Source organism: Rhipicephalus microplus, chromosome X (assembly GCF_043290135.1).
Source record: "Rhipicephalus microplus isolate Deutch F79 chromosome X, USDA_Rmic, whole genome shotgun sequence".
Lineage (NCBI taxonomy): Eukaryota > Metazoa > Arthropoda > Arachnida > Ixodida > Ixodidae > Rhipicephalus > Rhipicephalus microplus.
The window spans coordinates 495417277-495433354 of NC_134710.1; positions in this window are offsets into that span (position 1 = coordinate 495417277).

Sequence of the window (16078 nt, forward strand, 5' to 3'; positions counted from 1 at the left end):
GGAAAGAAGTGTATACCTAAGGGCTCGTTTTTCTGTGTTTTGACACAATATTAATGAGATCTAACAGACAGTAATGCCAACGAATGTACAGGGGAAGTTATTAGAACCAATGGAATGTAAATGGGAAGAAAGGAAAGTGGATGAAAAAATAACCAGCCGTGAGCAGGAATCGAACCTACGACCTTGGAATAACGCGTTCGATGCTCTAACCACTGAGCTACCACAGCGGCCTTCCCTCCATCAGCTTTTCTGGGTTTATATGTGAATTTAGAAGTATAGATGGATGGATGTATATGGCTTTACCCTTTAGATCGGACGGTGGCTACCGCCACCAAGCCGTAATACCTAATGAACCAAAAACTATATTTATTTTTTTTCCTTAAAAAGTGAGTTTGAGGATTCGTACTTTGCAGTGAAGAGTTCAAGTTTCACTCGTGCCTTGACTTTAGCCACCAATCAGATAACCTCCTTCTAGTTAAGTCTACCCGCTTAAAGTCTATTTTGCCCTCGCTTTCCCTAAATCCCATTACTTTGAAAAACTCTGCGCCATCATCCTGAACTATAGGGTGAAGCCCTTTACAGAACATTATCAAGTGTTCGGGAGTTTCTTCTTACTCTCCACACGCACTGCATACTGTGTCTACCCCTTCGTATTTGGCCCGATATGTCTTGGTTCGCAGTACACCCGTCCTGGCCTCAAATAGTAGAGAAATACCCCGAGTATTATCATAGATCCTTTTCTTGGCAATTTCCTGCTTGAAAGTTCGATGGATCTCTAGTGCGGACTTCTTAATCATGCCCATTCTCCACATGTCAGTCTCCGTTTCCTTCACTTTCTTCTTAAGCGATAGTTCTTTTTGGTCTGGCCAACTCCTGTTTTCTAAGTATTTACCAGTCGACTTCCTGGTTCGCTTCCTACATTTTGTATCGACATTCTTCGTGTACAAGTAGCTGAAAACCTTCCTAGCCCAACGCTCCTCTCCCATTTCTCTCAATCGCTTCTGAAATTTTATCTTGCTGCTAGCTTCCCTGCCCTCAAATGATGTCCATCCCATATCACCTTGTACTCCCTGGTTTGGTGTATTCCCGTGAGCTCCTAAAGCAGGCCTACCTATTCCACGTTGCTTAATTTCTAATCTTGATTGAACTTCTGATCTCATGCACAAGACCGCATTGCCGAACGTCAGCCCAGGGACCATGAACCCTTTCCATATTCCTCTCACAACATCATACCTATTGTAATTCCACAGTGCCCTATTTTTTATGACTGCTGCATTCCTGTTACTTTTAGTCGTCACGTATATTTCGTGTTCCCTCAGATACTCGGTCCCATTGCTTATCCATACGCCCAGATATTTGTATTTATCTGTTATCTCTAGCGTGACCTCCTGTATTCTAAGCTCACTACCTTCGTTGTCATTGAAAATCATGACTACTGATTTTTTCTTACTGAATCTAAAATCTAACCTATCTCCCTCATTACCACAGATGTCCATCAATCTCTGCAAATCTTCCTTGTTGTTGGCCATTAGCACTATATCATCTGCGTACATTAATGCTGGTAGTGCCTGATCAATAAGTTTTCCTTGTTTGACTAAAGAGAGGTTGAAGCCCAGTCCATTTCCCTCTAATTTTGCCTCTAATCCTTGTAGGTACATCATGAATAATAAGGGTGACAGGGGGCACCCCTGCCTAAGCCCCCGTTTTACCTCTGCAGACTTGGATACCTGTTTTTCCCACTTTATAACTACCTTGTTACCTTTATAGATACCCTTTAAAAGATTAGTGACTACATATTCCACGCCTAGTGTGTCCAGTATTCCCCACAATTCCTCTTGAACCACGCTATCGTACGCTACTTTGATACCCAAAAATGCTAGCCACATGGGCCTGTGTTCTTTTTCTGCTATTTCGATGCACTGCGTCAGTGAGAACAGGTTGTCTTCCAACCTCCTGTGTTTCCGAAACCCATTCTGCAGTTCCCCCAACACCCCCTCATCCTCTATCCACACCTGCAGTCTTTCTTTTATAATCTGCATCGCCAGCCTGTAGACCACTGATTTCACTGTTATCGGACGGTAGTTGTTTATGTCAGCTTTGTCCCCCTTTCCTTTTTTGATCATGCTCATCCTGCTAAGTTTCCATCCATCGGGAACTTCACCATCGATTATTATTGTGCTCACTGCCTCTCTCAAAGCCTGCTTAGACTTCGAACCTAATGTTTTTATCAGCCTAATTGGAATGCCATCTGGGCCTGTTGATGTACTACTAGGAACCCTTTTCTCAGCCCTTTCCCACTCTTGTTGTGAAAATGGAGCCATTGCACCACTTGATTCGTCCTTGTCTATTGTGGTGCATAAAATACTTCTTTGTTGAAATTTTTCTGTCACCCTTGTTCTTATATATTCAATAGCTTCGTCCCCTTCTAGCTTAGAACCTTGGGCTAAGGTTGGCTTATAGATGGCGCTGACTTACACTCATACTTGACACTCAAAATCACCTAAGGGCTCAGGTTATTTTTTCATCCACTTTTTTTTCTTCTTATTTACATTGCATTGGTTCTAATAACTTCCCCTGTACATTTCTTGGCATTACTGCCTGTTAGATCTCAATAATATTGTGTCAAAACACGGAAAAACGAGCCCTTAGGTATACACTTTTTTCCCTTATTTCATTGAACGAGGGTCTCGTACTGGCAGATTTCGTGCCATTAGGTTCTATACGAGGGATTATTATTCAGTTGCCCGCTCGTAATAAGTTCACGTGCTACGTGACGCCAAACATGCGCATAAAAGAGTGTTTTCACACTCGTCGCTTGGCTTATAGATGGCGCTCACTGACACTCATACTTCTAAATTCACATATAAACCCAAGCAGTGGATGGATAGAAGGCCGCTGTAGTAGCTCAGTGGTTAGAGCCTCGATCGTGTTATTCGAAGGTCGTAGGTTCGATTCCTTGTCACGGCTGGTTATTTTTTCATCCACTATTCTTTCTTCCTATTTACATTCCATTGCTTCTAATAACTTTCCCTGTACATTCCTTGGCATTACTGTCTGTTAGATCTCATTAATATTGTGTCAAAACACGGAAAAACGAGCCCTTAGGTATACACTTCTTTCCCTTATTTCATTGAACGGGGGTCTCGTACTGGCAGACTTGGTGTCGTTAGGTTGTATACGAGGGACTATTAATCAGCTGCCCACTCGTAATAAGTTCACGTGCTATGTGACGACAAACATGCACATAAAAGTGTGTTTTCACACTCGTCGCTTGCCTTATAGATGGCGCTGACTGACACTCATACTTCTAAATTCACATATAAACCAAAAAAGGGGATGGAGGGAAGGCCGCTGTGGTAGCTCAGTGGTTAGAGCATCGAACGCGTTGTTCGAAGGTCGTAGGTTGCATTCCTGCTCACGGCTGGGTATTTTTTTCATCCACTTTTTTTTTCTTCCTATTCACATTCCATTGCTTCTAATAACTTCCCCTGCAATTTCCTCCTAACAGAGTAGGGCAGAGGTAGATGCCCTACTCTGTTGAGATGCTGCCCCTTTCTAAATACGCCGTGTCGGGCTTGCTTCTTCTCCTAGATTTTCTATAGTTATTTACCATTTCTTCTCCTATTTCGCTTTTCTGTTTTCTTTTTTTTCTTTTTTTCTTTTTCCTTTGACCCCTTCCCTTCTGTCTCGGCAGGCTATAAGAAGACACGGAACATGTGTAAATATTATTATGCCTTGAAAAACATGGGGTTCTCGTCGAAACGTCGGCAAAATAAACAGTTGTTATACGAAAGCGCATCTACCTATATATATATATATATATATATATATATATATATATATATATATATATATATATTGTTACGAATAAATATAGCACCTGGTACTATATAAACTCTTTATTTAGGGCGAACTTGTGCCCTTAAACTCAGCTAAAATTGGTCAACCAAAAATTGTCTGTGCTCGCTGACTCCAACATCGTCGGTCTCTTCTTCTCCTCGAGTTTCGTGCCAGTCCCATGGCGTAAAACTTGCGTTGGGTCTAGTTGGTACATAGCACAAAAAAGAAGTTAACTTCTTTGGCGCAAACAATACGGAAAAAAGGAAAAAGAAGGCGAGGAAAGAAACAGATTGACGCCAAACTAACAACTACTTTATTCTTCACACAGCAACGCATATATATGCCGAAACCACATACATTGCATGCGCACGCACAGCTTCGTATCGTATACGTAAAAACGAAAAATTCCTAAACCTTAACACATCACACCACACACCTGAATGTACACGCGTGTTGTCATATTACACTTGTAGAACACGATATCTTAACCAAGATGTGTACGCAAAAATTCATATTCGATGGCATGCAAAGAAACGGAAGTGTCACTGATACAGTCAGCTCCGCTTTTCTTAATATGATAAGCCTCCAAAGCAAGTCTTGCATCTTCATTCCTGCTCCTGCCCAGAATCATCGTATCATGAAACCGTGGCGAACATCCAATGCAGGATTGCAAGTGAGCAACAAGATGTGCCCCTTTGTCTACCTTGTTAACTATTTTTTGCGCATGTTCCCTAAGACGCTCGTTTATGCAACGTCCCGTTTGCCCGATGTAGATCCTGCCACATACTAGAGGTATGCCATATACCACACAGGTGACGCAAGAAATAAAGCAGACACCGTGTTTTATTTTGCACCCAGTTTTGCTACTACCGCAGGTGCGGGAGCACAACTTCAAGAGTTTGTTGGGCGCAGAGAATACCAAGGAGACCCCATGCCTGTTAGCAACTCTCTTGAGTTGATGTGTGACTTTATGTAAATAAGGTATCACAACAGGCCTGAACGTATCACGTTCACATGTCGCCTTCTTTCTTGTTTTCCTTTTCTGAAGCAGGGCTTCAGCTACGGCTGTAAGGAGCGTCATAGGGTAACCTGCAGCCAAAATACGGCGTACCTGATTTTCAAAACTCTCCTGCATTTTATGAGCGCACGACTTTCTGAGAGCTGAATCTATGCAGGTTGAGACTATTCCTCTTTTAACCACTTTCGAGTGGGCCGACTTAAAATGTAACAGCTCCTTCTGTACACGGGGACTGTAAGCCCAACACACATGCCGGTAACATACCTCTAGACTAAGGTCAAGAGCTTGTAAGACATTTTCCTGGGGCAGCTCATGCGTGAAAGTGATTTCTTGCGTCACCTGTGTGGTATATGGCATACCTCTAGTATGTGGCAGGATCTACATCGGGCAAACGGGACGTTGCATAAACGAGCGTCTTAGGGAACATGCGCAAAAAATAGTTAACAAGGTAGACAAAGGGGCACATCTTGTTGCTCACTTGCAATCCTGCATTGGATGTTCGCCACGGTTTCATGATACGATGATTCTGGGCAGGAGCAGGAATGAAGATGCAAGACTTGCTTTGGAGGCTTATCATATTAAGAAAAGCGGAGCTGACTGTATCAGTGACACTTCCGTTTCTTTGCATGCCATCGAATATGAATTTTTGCGTACACATCTTGGTTAAGATATCGTGTTCTACAAGTGTAATATGACAACACGCGTGTACATTCAGGTGTGTGGTGTGATGTGTTAAGGTTTAGGAATTTTTCGTTTTTACGTATACGATACGAAGCTGTGCGTGCGCATGCAATGTATGTGGTTTCGGCATATATATGCGTTGCTGTGTGAAGAATAAAGTAGTTGTTAGTTTGGCGTCAATCTGTTTCTTTCCTCGCCTTCTTTTTCCTTTTTTCCGTATTGTTTGCGCCAAAGAAGTTAACTTCTTTTTTGTCCCATGGCGTAGCATCGTGGCGCGTGCAGGACGGCGTTCCATGGCGCGGCTTTCTTGCTACTTGCTTGACGGCTTTTACGAACGCGAATTGTGGTATGCGTCTTCTGTGATGGTCGAGCTGTGGCATTAGTCACCCTCCTAGCACGCATCGCCACGATGCGTAGAGCCGGCTGACAGTTTCTAAACAATAGGACTTGTCCTTGTGTTAGACGACGTGAGTCAGTTCACTCGTACAGTTCCTGTCGTAGTACGGTTTCATTCGTTCTACATGTACAAGTTCCGGGAGATTCCTGCGTCGTGTTGTGCATACTTGACCTTCAGGGATCACTTCGTAGTTTAAAGGGCCTAGCTGACGAAAAACCCTGTAAGGGCAAAAACAGCGCCGCATAAGCTTTTCTGATAGGCCACGTGCACGTACAGGCGTCCAGACCCACACTTGGTCTCCAGGGGAGTACTGAACGTACCTTCGTCTTAGATTGTAACGGTGCCCTTCGACGTTCTGCTGTTGAATGATGCGGTTCCGTGCTAGTTGTCACGCCTCTTCTGCCCTTTCTACATATTCGCTTATGTAAGGGTCCTCTTCATTCGTGCTGCTGACAGGCAGCATCGCGTCTAATGTCGTTATTACTGTCCGACCATAAACAAGTTGAAATGGCGTGAAATGGGTTGTCTCTTGTGCTGCGGTATTGTATGCAAATGTAGCATACGGTAATATGGTGTCCCAAGTTCGATGCTTGACGTCCACATACATCGCGATCATGTCAGCAAGCGTTCTGTTCAGCCTTTCAGTTAACGCGTTAGTTTGCGGATGGTATGCGGTAGTTCTTCTGTGGTCAGTGTGCGTTAGTTTCATGACAGACTGTACTAGCCTGGCAGTGAACGCAGTTCCCTTGTCAGTTATAAGAACTTTAGGTGCACCATGTCGCAGCACTATCTGGGTCACAAAAAACTGAGCCACTTCATTTGCCGTTCCTTTTGTGAGAGATGACGTCTCGGCATACCGGGTCATGTAGTCGGTTGCTACAACTATCCAGCGCTTCCCAAACGATGACATAAAAATGGTCCTAGAAATCTATTCCGACCTGCTCAAACGGGACTTTCGGTGGCTCTATCGGTTTCAAAAGACCTGCTGGTTTTAGGGGTGGTACTTTGCGTCTTTGGCATTCTCGACATGATCTTACGTAATGCTGTACTGAATCCATCAATTTTGGCCAGTAATATCTCCGGCGGATTCTTGCCAAAGTCCTACTAATGCCCAAGTGACCTGCCAATGGGTCATCATGACACGCTTCTAAAATTTCCGCTCGCAGTGATGATGGTATCAGCAGTAGGAAAGTTTCACCGGTGTGTTGAAAGTTTCTCTTGTAGAGAACGTTGTTGCGGAGGACGTAGGAACCTAGTCCACGGACGAAAACTCGCGGTACTTTGACTTGCTGCCCCTCTAAGTGTTGAATGAGCGGAAGTAATTCTGGGTCCATTCGTTGATCATGAGTGATCTCCGACACATTCACAGCTCCAAGAAATGCGGAGTCTTGTTCATGCTCAGGAGACGAGTTCTGGATTGGTGCTCGTGACAAGCAATCGGCGTCATTGTGCTTGTGACCAGACTTGTAGACTACGGTGATGTCATATTCTTGTAGACGCAGGCTCCACCTAGCAAGTCTTCCGGAAGGATCCTTGAGGTTCGCAAGCCAGCACAATGAATGATGGTCACTGATGGCTCGGAATGGTCTACCGTATAAATAAGGACGGAACTTACTGATGACCCATATAACTGCTAGACATTCCTTTTCCGTAGCTGAATAATTATACTCAGCTTTCGACAGAGTGCGGCTTGCATAAGCAATAAATTTTTCTTCCCCGTTCTGCCAATAAACAAGAATAGCACTGAGGCCAACGTTGCTGGCATCCGTATGAATGTCTGTTTTGGCATCTTCGTCAAAATGAGCAAGTATGGGAGGTGACTGCAAACGCCGTCGTAACTCAGAGAAGGCGTCTTCTTGCTCTTTGTGCCAGATGAATGGCACACCTTCCTTCGTAAGCTGTGTCAGTGGTTCCGCAATCTTGGAGAAATTTTCAACAAAGCGCCTATAGTATGCACAAAGCCCCAGGAAACGTCGCATAGCTTTCTTGTCTCTTGGCCTTGGGAAATTTTCAACCACAGTGATCTTATCCGGATCTGGGCGGACACCGTGAGAACTGACAATGTGCCCGAGGAACCGAAGCTCCCGGAACCCAAAGTGGCACTTTTCGGGTTTGATCGTAAGTGCAGCCATACGAATAGCGTCCAGTACCGTTCTCAATCTCTTTACGTGCTGCTCAGACGTAGTGGAAAAAATCCTACGTCATCCAGATAGACAAGACATGACTGCCATTTGAGGCCGGAGAGCACAGTGTCCATCATCCTCTGGCAGGTAGCGGGAGCAGAACACAAACCAAATGGGAGTACTTTGAACTCGTAGAGTCCGTCGGGTGTCACAAACGCCGTCTTTTCCCGATCTCGTTCATCGACTTCTATTTGCCAGTACCTGCTCTTTAGATCGAACGACGAAAAAAAAGTGAGCATTGCGCAGTTTATCCAACGTATCGTCGACTCGTGGGAGTGGGTACACGTCTCGCTTCGTGACGAGGTTGAGTTTTCTGTAATCAACACAGAACCGCATGGTGTTGTCCTTCTTCTTCACCAGTACTACCGGCGATGCCCATGGGCTTTTGGAGGGCTGTATGACATCGTCGTCGAGCATCTCCTGTACTTGCTTCTTTATCGCCTCCCTTTCTTTTGGAGCTACTCGGTATGGATGCTGACATATTGGTCTAACATGCGCTTCGATTACAATGCTGTGCTTTGCTACAGGTGTACGTCCGACTTTCGAAGAAGAGAAAAAACACTCTGCGAATTCCTTGATCAACTCCACAATCTTGTCTTTCTGCAGAGATGAGAGCTCTCGGTCAATATCTATTTTCTCGAGGACACTGTCCACTGTCGAAGGCGTTGTAGGCACATTTTCTATGGTGCAAACGTCTGAGACTTGTACGTAGTCATGAAGTGATGCTATGGCTGCTCTCTTCGCCACATTCTGTACCTCGTTGGTAAAGTTAGTCAATAGCAGATCAGTATATCCGTTCCGCAGGTTCACTAGACCTCTCGCCACGCGTATCCCCTTTGTGAGCAGCAGTTCAATATTTCCATCAGCTAGTCTGGCATATTCACAAAAAACGTCGCTTTTCACAGAAACTGTCACGCTGCTACGTGGCGGCACTGTCACACCTTCATCCACAATACGAAGAGAAGAAACAATTGGTTGCTCCGCATGACACACGGCAACAGCGTTCTCTGTAGAGAAAGAAACTTGGGATTTCTGCAAGTCGATGATGGCACTGTTTGCTTGCAGAAAGTCCATGCCCAGAATTGCCTCACGGGAACATTGAGGGAGGACAATAAAACTGCAGACGTACACATGGCCTCTTATTCCCACTCTCGCTGTGCACGATCCTTCGGGGCTGACTAAATGCCCGCCGGCGGTGCGTATCTGCGGTCCGGTCCAATGAGTGAGCACTTTCTTCAGCTTCTTTGCGAGCATGCTACTTATTACTGAGTAGTCCGCACCTGTGTCTATTAACGCTATGGTTTCGACGTCGTCTATTCTGACTTGTAGCTCGGATGTCACGTCACCATTACTGCACTTGTCCGTCGTTGTGTCAGTGTCGTCGTCTGATCCGGTTAGCGATGGAGAGTTTTCAGTTTTTCGAAAATCAGCGGCCCTGCCTCCACAGGTCACTGGTTCTAGTTTTGCCGTCGCGGGTTTGGTGAACGACGCCTCGGGAAAGTAGATGATGGATGTGGACTCGGCGACCTATTGCGCATTGGTGCAATCGACCACGATTCATGTCGCTGAGTGTTTGGATAGGCATAGCGCGAAGATAAATATTCTTCGATTTCGTAAGGGCGCTCACCGTTACGAGGGCAGGGTGCATTCACTGGGAAACCACGTAGCCCGACCCGACGGTAGTGGCATGTCCGATAGAGATGACCTGCCTCCCCACAGTGGTAGCAGAGGGGCCGCTGGTCTGCCGTGCGCCATACATCACTTTTGCGGGGTCTCGCTTCTGGCATCGGCGGTGGCGTACTGTGAGGAAAGGTCGGTGGCATAACGGGAGCTTGTGCAAAGCTCGGGCGTCTCATGTCCTGCCGTACGACTTGCGCGTACGACAGCTGTGGCTGAGGTTCCGTTTGCTTGTGGTGTGGCACCTGAGGCTGCGGTTGAATAATTGCTTGCCGCACTTCTTCACGTACAACGTCCGCGATTGAGGGCATCGCTGGAGGACTTTGGGGGAGTTGCAGTTTCTGGAGCTCCTCCTTAACAATAGCCCTCATCATTTCCCGGAGGACGTCAACGTGGGTGGGGAGGGTTGTTGACTCCGCCCTGACTGAAGAGACGCTGAAGTCTCTGTTGTACAGTCGCGCACGTTATTGTAGTGTCCTTTCCATGGTCGTTGCCTCGCACCGGAACTCCGCCACAGTTCGCGGTGGATTACGCACCAGGCCTGCAAAAATTTCTTCCTTTACTCCGCGCATTAGGTGCCGCAACTTCGTCTCCTCGGCCATGTTTTGGTCGGCTTGGCGGAAGAGCCGTGACATGTCTTCTATGTACATGGCCACGCTCTCGTTATTCTGTTGGTTCCTCGCCTGAAGAGCAGCCTCTGCCTTCTCTCTGCGGTCCGTGTTCGGATAGGTTGCGATTAGCTCTCGATGGAAGTCGTCCCAAGACAGCATGGACGCTTCGTGGTTCTCAAACCACGTACGTGCCGAATCTTGCAGAGCGACGTAAACGTAACGAAGTTTTCGGGCTTCGTCCCAACCATTCAAACGTGCAACGCAATCGAAGCCTTCAAGCCAGTCCTCGGCGTCTTCAAAGGTCTCACCGTGGAAGACCTCTGGTGTACGTGGCGAATCCACAACGAGGTGAGATGGAGATGGCATCGACTGGGTGGCCATCGCAGTGACGCTTGTGCTTAAGGTCTCGACAGGTCTTGATGATTCAATTGGGGGGCCAAACTCGGGCTGCTCACCACGTAGACGGCGACTCGTGCGTTGCTGCACAGGTGTCTATTCTGCTGGTTCCAATCTTCTGGGATCTGGGCTTCTCTCTCTTGCCTGTGGTGGGCTTGGAATCATACCCAGCACCTCCACCAAATTGTTACGAATAAATATAGCACCTGGTACTCAATAAACTCTTTATTTAGGGTGAACTTGTGCCCGTAAACTCAAAGCTAAAAATGGTCAGCCAAAAAATGTCTGTGCTCGCTGACTCCAACTTCGTCGGTCTCTTCTTCTCCTCGAGTCTCGTGCCAGTCCCATGGCGTAGCATCGTGGCGCGTGCAGGACGGCGTTCCATGGCGCGGCTTTCTTGCTACTTGCTTGACGGCTTTTACGAACGCGAATTGTGGTATGCGTCTTCTGCGATGGTCGAGCTGTGGCAATATATATATATATATATATATATATTGGTTACATTCAAATGCTCTGCTAACCTTCCTAGTTCTCCATTGTTGTATAACCGTGAACCAACCTCATCACTTATTCTGTACAAACAAAAAGATATAACTTGTCTTTCTAAATGACATCAGCAGCAACACTGTTCACCTGAATTATATTCAACGTGAGCTTTCAGGTGCTTCAACAAGAAGTTGTGGTCTTTCTTGCGTGGGACGTTTAGCGCAAGCATTTCATTCAAGTACTACTGCACACTGCCTCGTATTTAACTGTGGTGGCCAATTGCCAAGCTTGTTTAACTTTTCACATCTTATCAATTAAAAACAGGATCTGTGCTATAGTCTAAGTGGTGGTTTAGTGCTTTCGGTGCTCGACAGCTCACCCGCCGGTTGCAGGCACACATCTCGGTGGCGGTGGCCACATTTTCGATAGAAATAAAAATTCTTGAGGTCTGTTTGCTCAGATTTAGGGGCACCTTGAAAAGCCTATCGTATTCAAAATATACGGAGCTGGCGACTGTGACTTCTTTCATCGTCATGTGGTGATTTTGGGGCATTCAACTCAAATAAATATTAGCATCCGCACCTTCCAGTAAAGACGTTTGCTGCACGCAACCTTCACTGTCCTCGAGTCGCTAGAGATGAACTGCTCACATGCACAGAAACACAAGTGGATTGCGCTATGTGCGTGCTTCGTTGCTCACTGTCCTCGTGACTAACCATACTATATACCGACAGCGCAGTAACACTTCGAGTGGACACGCCTCATACACCGCACGTTTATCTCAAGCCCAGCGGCTACTGCAAGGCTAATTGATTGATTGACATGTGGGGTGTAACGTCCCGAAACCACCATATGAGAGACGCCGTTGTGGAGGGCTCCGAAACTTTCGACCAACTGGGGTTCTTTAACGTGCACCCAAATCTGAGCACACGGGCCTACAACATTTCCGCCTCCATCGGAGATGCAGCCGCCGTAGCCGGGATTTGAACCCGCCACCTGCGGGTCAGCAGCCGAGTACCTTAGCCTTATCGGGGCGAATACTGCAAGGCTAGCTTGCGGGTTTTCTAAACGTGGTTATTTCACCAGTGCCAAATGTGTGCATTCTCACATGAACCTCTGTGGCGCACTAAGCCGTAGTCCTACTGCGCACAGCAAATTGCAGCTTGGCAGGCTGTTTGGTTCAGTAAAGATGCATTGGCGCCTAAAAATGAGTTGACCAAACGTCAACGAGCACTTTCATCCCACAAACTCCAAGTGCAATTATTGAATAGAGACGTTATTTCCTCGGCAAATATCTCCACTAAGGCACATTCCACAAGAAACACTCAACTGGTTAATATCATTCTGAATGACGTGCGTGGGTATTTATCAACAGAGGTTCGTATGTTGTTTTACGATGACTCCCAAGTATGAGCAGAAATATTGGAAATAAGGCTGTGTCTGTGGCTTCTACTCATCTCTTTCTCCCATTCCAGCTGTGATGAATGCGCATCGCATCGATAGCCTGGTTGTGTTGTATGCTTACATTTACTGTTTCACGAATAAACGTTTAAGATGATTGCACCTGTATAGCAAAACGTGAATGAGATGAAATAAACAATGGTTCAAGAAAATTCGAAAGTGCCTACGGTCCGGGACGGCATCCTCATTCTCTACACCAACGAAAGCTTGTTCAGTTTAGCATTCATTTAAGAAAATTTTACAAGTCAGGCAGATAATATTAGGGTGATTCCACGTAAGGCCGAAAAATGCATGGCTTGTCGACCTCTTAAATTCCTTTAAGAATTTCACACATTGGTGCCTGATCAGTGAAAAAAAAAAGATCTGCAACCAATTTTGCTGTAATAAGTTTTTTTTTGTAAGCACAGCTGAATATTGACGAAGAGTTGCAGTGCCACGCTTACCTACTCAGCTGTGTTGTTTTTTAATTTAGGAAATAAGTACAAAAATTATGATAAAGCTACGTATCTCACATTCGTTTAGCTAAATATATCCGTACTTGCACTCACAATTAAGTAAACTTTGACTCTCTGCGTAGTGCATAACTTTTAAGAAAAAATTCCAAATTTGACCTTAAAACTATTTTTGGTCGCTAAGTTTGCAGACCTTTATTTTAAAGACAGCCTATGACCAGGCGGTAAAAATTCCACAATATTTTTTAAGCATCCTCATTTGTAAAAATACAAAAGCCTATATTAACACTTCTCAACTGAAAATTTAGTCACGCTAACTTCCAGAAGAAAGCATGCAAGAAAAGTTTCTGACAATGAATAATATTAAAACCCAATTTTGAGATTTTTCTTGCTTTCACCACTTATTATCTTTCACATCAGCTTCCGCAATCAATAACAACATATTGCGTTAAGTTATTTGACTTGCAGTTACGGCCCATTAGAAAATGCCCTTGCGCAAGGGTAGGTAACGGTATATGGAAATTGCTACCCGCTAAGTATGGAATTCAGTTTGTTCAAAGGCAAGCAGCACTGAAATAGCTGTCCACTGCACTGAGGATACCAATTCCTAAATAGTTTGGCAACGAGAGCGGGTCGCAAGTGCGGGATAAACGAGCAAGCAAGGGCCTCATTTTCGGACAAGAAAACGTACACGAAAACGAGGCAAAGAGGCCTTGTTTTCGTGTCCGCAGACTGATAGGTTGCGATACAGCCCGAGATAACTTAGACGCATGGGAATCGGAGCATAGCTATTTCATCTGCCCTCTCCTCGATTATCATCCACGCGCTGTTAACATTGCAGACGCAGCAGACGTTGCTTGGGCTTTTTGTGTATGCAAAGTAAACGCGACACAATACGTACTCGTATAAATAAACAAAAGCGTCCCGAGCAGACGTAAGCGCGTTTCGACGCACATGCTTGACACGTAAACAGAGGTAACCGGCCAAAACCGCAGATTCGCTGTTTGTAGCTCAAGTTCCTCGACCGCATTCAGCGCCCGCACAAGAAACACTAGGAGGCATCGACGTGGACCTTTCCGTTCTCTCGGTGCTGAAAACTCTTGTCAGCACTCCATTCCCGCACGCAGGTGGCAGCCACATTAAAAATTGTGCTGCACAAATTGAGCGAAAACCATGAAAGTGGTGCTTCAGAAGACAACAAATGCCAAACTATAGACAACCAGGTGCACCCACCCATCGCATAAGGCGGTGGCAGCAGACGACTTGTACCGACAATGCGCGCAGACCGCTGCTCACACATTATTTGACTCTGATATGCTCGCGATTTTCTTTGGTGCTGTGTGTTTGCTAGAGGCGATGTATATATAGCTTTCAGCAAAATAATTTTGCAGACTAATATTCTATGTCCAAGAAGCTTATTTAAAAAAACACAGCATTATTGCAGAGCGAACGACTTATACATCACAGCTGCATGCCGCAGTGCCCCCATGAACCCCACGCGCACAACAAAATGATCTCTAATCATTCACTACCGTGTTTACCACTGTTAATTTGCATCAGAAAGACATAAAAATTAATACAATATTTTGACAAAATGAAGATTTGTACGCGATCATGAATTCTATACAATCTCCAGACCCAGATGTTGTGATCAGTTTTACACAAAGGGCTTATACGACGGGCCCTCTTCACACCGGAACTGGGAAAGTGCGTGCTTCCTTGCTCGGTAATCCTGAAATTATGGCCGCTCCCGTGACCAAATAATTTCGAAATTAGTGTCCTGAGTGCAGTCGACTGCTGTTCCAGTGCTACTTGCTTTTTAACGAGCGGAAGTGTAGGCCTGCATGCCACACTTAGCGGGCAGGCAGCCTGAACTACTATTGCCTATCCTTGGGCAATAGCAAGTTTCGACGGGCCTTAACTACAACAGAAACCATATATTGCAACTTCTTTTATTGATTGTGAAAGATGATGTGCAGGAGAATAAGTGGTGAAGGCATCAAAACTATCAAAGATGAATTTTTTTCAATCGTCACCAGCATACTCTTTTCTGGAAGTTAGCGCAATTCCATCTTTTTTTTTAAATGTGTTAATATTATAAGCTTCGTTTTATAAATAAGCAAGCTGAGAAAACAAATAAGAAATTGTTACCGCTCTGTCATCGGCCCGTTTTGAAACAAAAGCCGGCAAATTAAAAAATACCTTGTTTTAGTTCACGTTTTAGAATTTTTATAGAAAAATTTACGACACGCAGAGATTGAATATATAGTAGAAAGTAAGCGCAAGTACATCTATATTTAGATAAGAAAATTGAGGCACATAGCTTTAGTAGATTTTGTGTAATTGATCGCCGAATTCGAAAAAAAAAACAGAAGAGCAAGTGAGCGTGGCACTCCACCTCTTCGGTCCATATATATTTACTGTGCATCGAAAATAATTTTTATAGCCAAACCAAATGCGGATCTATTTTTTCCATTCATCATGCGACAGTATGGAAAGACATTTAAGAGGTTGACTATTCATGCTTTGTTCAATCTTACTCTATATTTTGGGGGGGGGGGGGGATTTACGTCTAAAAACCATGACATGAGTGTGTGGGATGCTGTAGTAAGCTCTAGAATTTTGGACCCTCCGGTGCTCTATTGACAACGCACAGTACACGGGCCCTAGCAGTTCACTTCCATAGAAATGCATGGACCAGGATCGAATCCTGAATCTTCAGCGCACTCACACAAAAACACAGACGAAAGACACACTGGGACTAGCGCAGATCCCTGTTTCCTTTTGGCCTTTGTCCTCGTTTGTGTGCGCTAAAAATTCAGTATGCAGTAAAACCAACTAGCCCATATTTCCGTAATAATAATGATCGAATCCAC